We start from the raw sequence: 8,280 nt of genomic DNA, 5'->3' as shown, positions 1-8,280 counted from the left end.
TACGACAGATGCATATGTCTCATCATAATCGATTCCTTCTTCTTGATTAAAACCTTGGGTTACAAGTCGAGCCTTATTTCTAGTAATGACTCCAAACTCATCTTTCTTGTTTCTAAAAACCCATTTTGTTCCAATAATAGTATGATTTTTGGGTCTAGGAACAAGTGTCCAAACATCATTTCTTTCAAATTGATTCAACTCTTCTTGCATAGCTAGAATCCAAGATTCATCAAGAAGTGCGTCATTAATATTTTTGGGTTCAATTTGAGATAGAAAAGCAGTATGATTGCAAATATTTCTAAGAGATGATCGAGTACTTACACCTTGTGAAGGTTCTCCCAAAATTTGTTCTACTGGATGATCTTTCACAAATTTTCACTGTTGGGTTGCATCTTGTATTAAATTTTGATGATCTTTCCTGATGGCTCCATGTTGAACTTCCTCTATTGTTTTCTCTTTGTTGAGATTGAGACTTTCCGTATTATTTATACATCCTGTTTCTTCATCAATAGATTTCTTGGAGAGTGAAGAATTAGATTCATCAAATACTACATGCATAGATTCTTGTACAGTCAAAGTCTTTTTATTGAATACTCTATAAGCTTTACTATTAGTAGAATATCCGAGAAAGATACATTCATCAGATTTTGCATCAAATTTGCTTAAATTATCTCTGTCATTCAAAATAAAACATTTGCATCCAAATACATGAAAGTAACCAATGTTAGGCTTTTTCTCATTCCAAAGCTCATAGGGGGTTTTATCTAACTTAGACCTTAGCATAACTCTATTTATAACATAACATGCAGTACTTACTGTTTCGGCCCAAAAATAACTAGGCAAGTTGTTCTCATTGAGCATTGTTCTTGCCATCTCTTGAAGAGATCTATTTTTCCTCTCTACTACCCCATTTTGTTGAAGAGTTCGAGGAGCAGAAAAATTATGCACAAAACCGTTTTCATCATAAAATGTTTCAATATTTTTATTAATAAACTATTTTCCCCTATCACTTCGGATACTTGAAATAATATAGCCCTTTTCATTTTAAATTCTCTTACATAACTTGGTAAAGGCATTATGTGCCTCATCTTTATGAGCAAGAAAGATGACTCAAGTATATCTAGAGAAATCATCAACAATAACAAATGCATAATATTTTCCTCCTAAACTTGCAACTCTATTTGGTCCAAAAAGATCCATGTGTATCAGTTGCAATGGTCTAGTAATGGAAATATGTTTCTTAGTTTTAAAAGAAGTTTTTGTTTGTTTACCAAATTGACATGCATCACAAATTTTGTCTTTAAGAAAATATGTTTTTGGTAAACCTCTCACAAGATCATTTTTTGAAAGTTTGGAAATAAGTTCTATGTTGACATTACCTAGTCTTTTATGCCATAACCAACTAGTTTCATTTTGAGCTGAAAAACAAATTGCATCTTATGAGGTAATTTCTTCAAAATCGATTGTATAAACATTGTTACTTCTAAAAGCAATATAACAAATATTACAATCATGATCATTCAAAATAATCCATTTATCCATTTTGAAAGTAACTGTAAATCTTTTATCACATAATTGACTTATGCTCAAAAGATTATGTTTTAGATTTTCAACAAGTAGAACATCTTCAATTATGAGAGAAGATTCATTACCAATTTTACCTATTCCCACGATCTTCCCTTTCGAGTTGTCTCCAAATGTCACGTGTCCTTCTTCTTTAGATCTAAGATCAAAAAACTTAGTCTTGTCTCCCGTCATGTGTCTTGAACATCCACTATCTAAAAACCATTTGTTTTTGCTTGTGGAAGACTTCATGCATACCTATAAAAACAATTAAAATGATTTTTCTTGGTACCCAAGTTCTTTAGGTCCTTTATTTATTAGTATTAGAAGAAACAAGATTTTTAGGTACCCATATGGCCCTAATAGTTATTGTATGATTTCTTCTAATAGGACAAGTATGATAATTATGACCATTTCTATTACAAAAATTGCAAATAGCATGTGACATATATGAAAAACTTGAATGATTATAATAATATCCTTTTTTGACAAAATTATTTTTATGAAAAAAATTTTGAATATTAGTCTTTGATATAGAATGATTATCAAAGAAATTTTTATAAGGTTTGTATTTTTTTTTTTGCATATATCCCAAACCCGCCTTGTCAAAAACACATCTTTGACTACCAAGAAGTTTTTCAAAATTTCTTTTTCCATTCGTAAAGTTTTCAACAATATTTTCTAAATCGGTTTTCTTCTTATTTAATTCAAGATTTTCATCTTTCAAAATGATACTTTCTTTTCTTAAAATTTCAATTTCATTTGTTAAAGAAAAATTTTTCTTTTTCAAAGCAGTATATTTGATACCCAATTTTTCAAATTCCTAATAAACATCTTCTAAAACATTTTGCAATTCTTCATATAAAGGATTTTCAATATTATCGAGATTTGTTACCTCAATGTCATTTTTAGCCATAAGACAAAGATTTGCTGATTCTTCATTTCTTGATTCACTATCTGAACTACTTGAATCATCATCCCATGTAGCTTTCATTGCTTTCTTGCCATTGTTTCAATCTTTCTTTAGCAGGGGACAATCTGGCTTGATATGATCAGGTTTATTGCATTTATAACAAATTAAAGTGTCATTTTTACCTGAATCTATCTTGAAAAACTTTTTGAAAGATTTCCTAGGAGGAGTTCTATTTTTCTTCAAGAACCTCTGAATTCTTCTTGTTATCATCGCAACTTCTTTATCTTTATCGTCATTTTCTTCATCTTCATCACTTTCACTTTCATGAGGAACAGCTTTAAGTGCTAAGCTCTTCTTTAGCTTTCATTCTTCTTCTCCTCTTTTCAATGTGTATTCATAGGTGATAAGTGACCCGATGAGTTCATTGACTTCGAGCTTCTTGAGGTCTCTAGCTTCAAGAATCGCTGTAACTTTTGATTCCCAACGTTTTGGTAAAGAGTTGAGAATTTTTCTTACTATCTCCACCTTGGAATAAACTTTGCCAAGAGCTGTCAAGCTGTTTATGATGTTAGTAAAATGAGTGTGCATACTAGAAATAGATTCATCATCATTCATCTTAAACATTTCATATTCATGAGTAAGAATATAAATTTTTGATTCCTTGACTTGAGAAGTTCTTTCATAAGTTACTTTCAAGTTATCCCAAATTTCCTTTGCCGTAGCGCAATTCATTATTCTATTAAATTTATTTCCATTAAGAGCATTATATAATAAATTCATAACAGTTAAATTTAAAGTATAAAGTCTATCGTCTTCACGATCAAACTCTTCTTCTTCCTTTTTGACCTTTACTCTATCAATCGCTTTTGTTGGAATATAAGGTCCATTTACAATACATTTCCAGATTTCTCTACCTTGAGCTTGAAGAAATATTCTCATTCTAACTTTCCAGAATGAATAATTATCTCCACAAAAGAGTGGAGGCCGACTGCTAGATTGACCTTCACCAAATGAAGCTGCAATGTTAGCCATAAGATCTTAACTCAAAAGATAGTTAATCTTATAATATAGCTCTTAGCTCTGATACCAATTGTTGCCCAGATGACTAACACAAGATGGGGAGTGAATTGAGTTGTATTAAAAAAATAACAATTATAAATAAAATATATAATATAAAATATAAACAAAATATGAAATAACAATAAATATAAAGAGTAAGGGTAAGAGAGAAGCAAACTCAGTATGTTAACGAGGTTCGGCTCCACTGCCTACGTCCTCGCCTCAAGCTACCCCTTGAGGATTCCCAAATTCACTATTCAACCTCCTTCAGGTGGAGATAGAAACCTATTACACCTTTGAACAACACCGCTAAAAAGGATCCGTGTAGAACACCATCTACACTTGCAATCACCTTACACGTGGTGATTCAACTATTCCCCATATAAAATACTTTCTACACGCACAAGGGTTATACACACCCTTTTTCTGATACAAAAGCTGATAGTTGGTAGGTTATCAGAAAACACTCCTCAATGAGTGAAATAAGAACAATACAGCATAAACTATATCTCTCAAAATGAACAAGGATTAAGGCTCAATGCTTAGAGAAGAGAGAATGAAAGTTTTGAATGAATGTTGTATGCTCTTGGTGTTGTGAATGTGAAGCTCTCAAATGATCTATTTATAGGCATATGAGACTTCATATTCAAATTTAAAAAGATTCACATGTCAAAGACAACATCATTCACTTTTTCAAAAAATTCAAATAAAAGGTTCTTCTTTTTCAATTGTCAAAGACAACATCATTCATTTATTTCAAAAAAATCAAATCTAATCTTTTACTTTTGGCATATGACAAAAGGAGCACACTTTCCTTTTCAAAAAATTCAAACCTAATCTTTTACCTTTTGCATATGACAAAAGGAGCACACTTTCATTTTCAAAAAATTCAAACCTAATCTTTTACTTTTTGTATATGACAAAATGAGCACATTTTACTTTTCAAATTTTTCAAACAAAATCATCTAACTTTTGTATAAGTCTAAAAAAGCATCAATTACTTTTGAAAATATTCAAATAAAACATGCACATGTGAAAGATGAATTTAATTTTCAAAAAAAATTCATGCAAATGTGGAAAATGTATTTTAATGCTTTATGATAAAATATTAATTTTGAGCATTAATCCTAATTTCGAATTTTAAGAGATTTACAACATTACTCTATGACTTTAATGTGAACTTATTTCCTTCTTGCTCATGCTTGGTTCTTTGATGTGTTTGATTCTGTTGTGTGAACAACTTGAGCTTGAAACTCCTTTATTCTTTGAATTCATTTATTATCATCAAAATCCATGTGTAGATTTATAATCACATGAAACTTGAAACCTTGGGTTCAACATAAATTTTATTTATTCTTTTATACTTGTTATAAATTATTGATGATATGATTTATCTGAGAATGGAAATGGAACATACCTGAAGGATCGCCCTAAATCAATAATAGCTTTTGAGTATCTTATAGTTTAAATGATTGATACTTGTACCGAAAGCTCATTATGATTTATGCACCTGAAGTTGCATAATTGAAATTGTGAAAAGAATATATATTTGAATGAACGTCTCGAATATGCTCCTGAAGTAGCAATATCGAGTATGCTCCTGAAGTAGCAATATGAAATGCAAACGTTCACAATATATTCTAAATTTATATCTGATCTTTTAGTGACTGAGCAAAATAATGAGCTTTTGATAAGAATCATTAGTCACGTCTTACTAGATCTACATCATTCCCTGAAGTGAATAATAATGAATTTATATCATTCTATTCCCTGAAGTGAAAAGAATGATGCGTTTCATTCAAAGAAACTAAGAGATTGGACGTGATAATGAATATCTTTTCGGGCCAGAAACTCGTATTGAAAAAGCTGTAAGCTTTCTCTTTGAGATGATATTATACAAATTATTGAATCAAATATTATGATGCATCAAAATGTGATATGATTCAAAATATTTGTATCTTTTCATGGTTATCTTGATCATCCAAAATCAATTACGATAAGTCGAATGATTTTCATATGGACGTCCATAAAAGAACCAGAAGATTCTTTTACTATAAAGTCTTACCACTAGAAGTGGAAAGAAAAATTTGCTTGAATCAAATAAGATGAAATTATTTGACGTTATCTTGATTATCATATGTGAACCAGAAATTCAGATAATAATTAAATTTTGGATGCAATAAGATAAAAATGTCTCATATTCTAGCTGCTAAAATCCCAGCGAGGATTGAAGTTCCTGTAGGACAATTAAGAAATTCAGCAGTTTGAAAGCATGTGAGACTTATTGATACAAAAGATAGAGCATCTCAAAAGAGAAAGGCACAAATAATTGGTGCTCCTGAAGAGGCCATACCCACAGAACAAGCAATAAAGTCCATCCAAATTTTCTGTATAAAATTCTCCTATATAAATCTCCTGAAGAGTGCCTCCTGAAGAGATTTTTCATGAAAATGTCTTCTTTGAAGAGGGACAGGTACCTGAAAATAAAGAGATCTCGGTATATTTCATGAATATTGGAGAAATTATGGAGAGAAATAAAATCGTTGTCGACAACGTATTTCCATATGAGATGGCAATTGACATTATCAGAAGTAATGATGAAAGTGAATCAAGAACCGTCGAAGAATACGACGTAAAATATTGGCCAAATTTGAAAGAAACAATTCCTACAGAATTGATTCACTAGTAAAATATGATGCATCGGGACTTATAGTCCAAACACCTATAAAGAGGTGATGCTTGTTGAATGTCAATGGGTATTTATGGAAATGAAATAAAAATGTGATATATAAATCACGAGTCAGTTTCTCAATTCCTGCAGAATTGATATCACTAAGTAAAATGTGATAAATATGGACTTGAAATCCAAACACCTAAAGAGGTGATTTTTGTTAAATATCAGTGTATATTTATATATATGATATAAAAAACTTGAAACTTTTAATATGAAAATGTGATATAGAAATCACAAGTTAGTTTCTCGAAGAAACAATATTGATATGATTTTAAAATGGTTGAAATTATATTGAGATTTTTATTAGCTTGAAAGTTACCGAGAGTTTGGATATGCATGATTAACTGCATATTTATATGGATCATTGGATCATGATATATATATGAAAATCCCTGAAGGATAGGAAATGTTTGAAACTTCTAATATGAATACATCTAGAAATATGTATTCTATCAAGTTTCAAAGATTCTTATATGATCTAAAGCAATCCAAACGCAAATGGAAACAAGCTATCATTGCAGTTTATATATATGATTTAAATGTCATTGAGGCTCCAAAAGAGTTCATGAAAACTGCATATATTTGAAATATAAATCTGAAACCCTTGCGGCTTCAAGGGGAAGATGGATGATGTTATTAGTTATGAAATACCATCTTTTAATACAATTAGTATTTCAGATTCATATTATGCGTTTGATATGAAGTGTGCATTATTAAATAAGAAATAAAAGGGAGCACACAGAACATCTACCAAAAGATAGAAACACAAATATAAATATTTGTGAAATATTATTTTATTATCTTGAAGCAAGAATTACAGAAATTTGAGGCACTTTACCTCATTCTTCAAACGCTCTTGTTTTTCAAGAATCTGCATGGCATCCCTATCTAAAGGGGTGGGCAATCGAAAAGAAGATTTAAGCAAGGATTTTAAATTCCTATTCTCTTGCTTTATTAATTCTATCTTCATCTTGAACTCCAGAAGAAGTCTCTGAAGTATAGCAATATTCTCGTGGAGATTGTCAACTCCACAAGTTTTGGATTGCAGTCGCTGAGAAAATGCGACAATGGATGATGAGTATCAGGTACCGAGACTCACAAGCTCATAGATAGCTTCATTATCTGACCTATGAGTCAGATCATTATATTACTTGATAGCACCTGTGGTAGAAGCAGGAACAGCTGATGAACGAGGTTCATATACTGACCCTGAGAAGATTGTTGAGCCATTGCAAAGAGAGATTGCAGGATAAGAATGCAGGAAGAGATTGCAGAGTAAAAATGCAGTATGATTACAGAAAAGTGAAGAAGATGAGATGCGAATGAAGATGAGCTGAATATCTCTTTTATAGAGAAAATTATGATACAACATCTCTCGTGAAGCAAGAGAAAAGAGATAAAATATAGCTTCATAGCTCTGCTGCGCCTGACTGCACGCCTGACACCTACAGAGGAGTTGAAAATCCACGGTGCTTGTCTGATCTAAAAAGGCTGGTCACCGTTTTTATTGAAAAAGGAGGTTAGCGGTTTAATGTTGATGAATTCTCCACTGACAATGTTATTTACAAGAACTTCAGAAGAGTACAACTCCAGAAGAGTAGTGATGAGCAAAAAGATCCAGTTGTAATTATTTTATCAACATGGTTTTAGTCCACAATTAGTTGGATGTACAGATGCGAGTTATCTTTCAGATCCACACAGAGGTAGATCTCAAACTGGATATGTATTTACTCATGAAAATTCTGCTATATCATGGAGATCTGTCAAACAAATACTATCTGCTACCTCTTCAAATCACTCAGAGATCATTGCAATTCATGAGGCAAGTCGAGAATGCATTTGGCTAAGATCAATGATCCAACATATTCAAGAAAAGTGTAGTCTTCCAGTGATTAATGATAGTCCAACAACTTTATACGAAGATAATGCTGCTTGTATTACTCAAATTAGAGGAGAATATATCAAAGGTGATAGAACCAAATATATTTCACCTAAATTCTTTCATACTCAT

The sequence above is a fragment of the Carya illinoinensis genome, chromosome 4, assembly GCF_018687715.1.
Source record: "Carya illinoinensis cultivar Pawnee chromosome 4, C.illinoinensisPawnee_v1, whole genome shotgun sequence".
Classification (NCBI taxonomy): domain Eukaryota; kingdom Viridiplantae; phylum Streptophyta; class Magnoliopsida; order Fagales; family Juglandaceae; genus Carya; species Carya illinoinensis.
Note: the sequence above shows the minus strand (reverse complement) of the source record.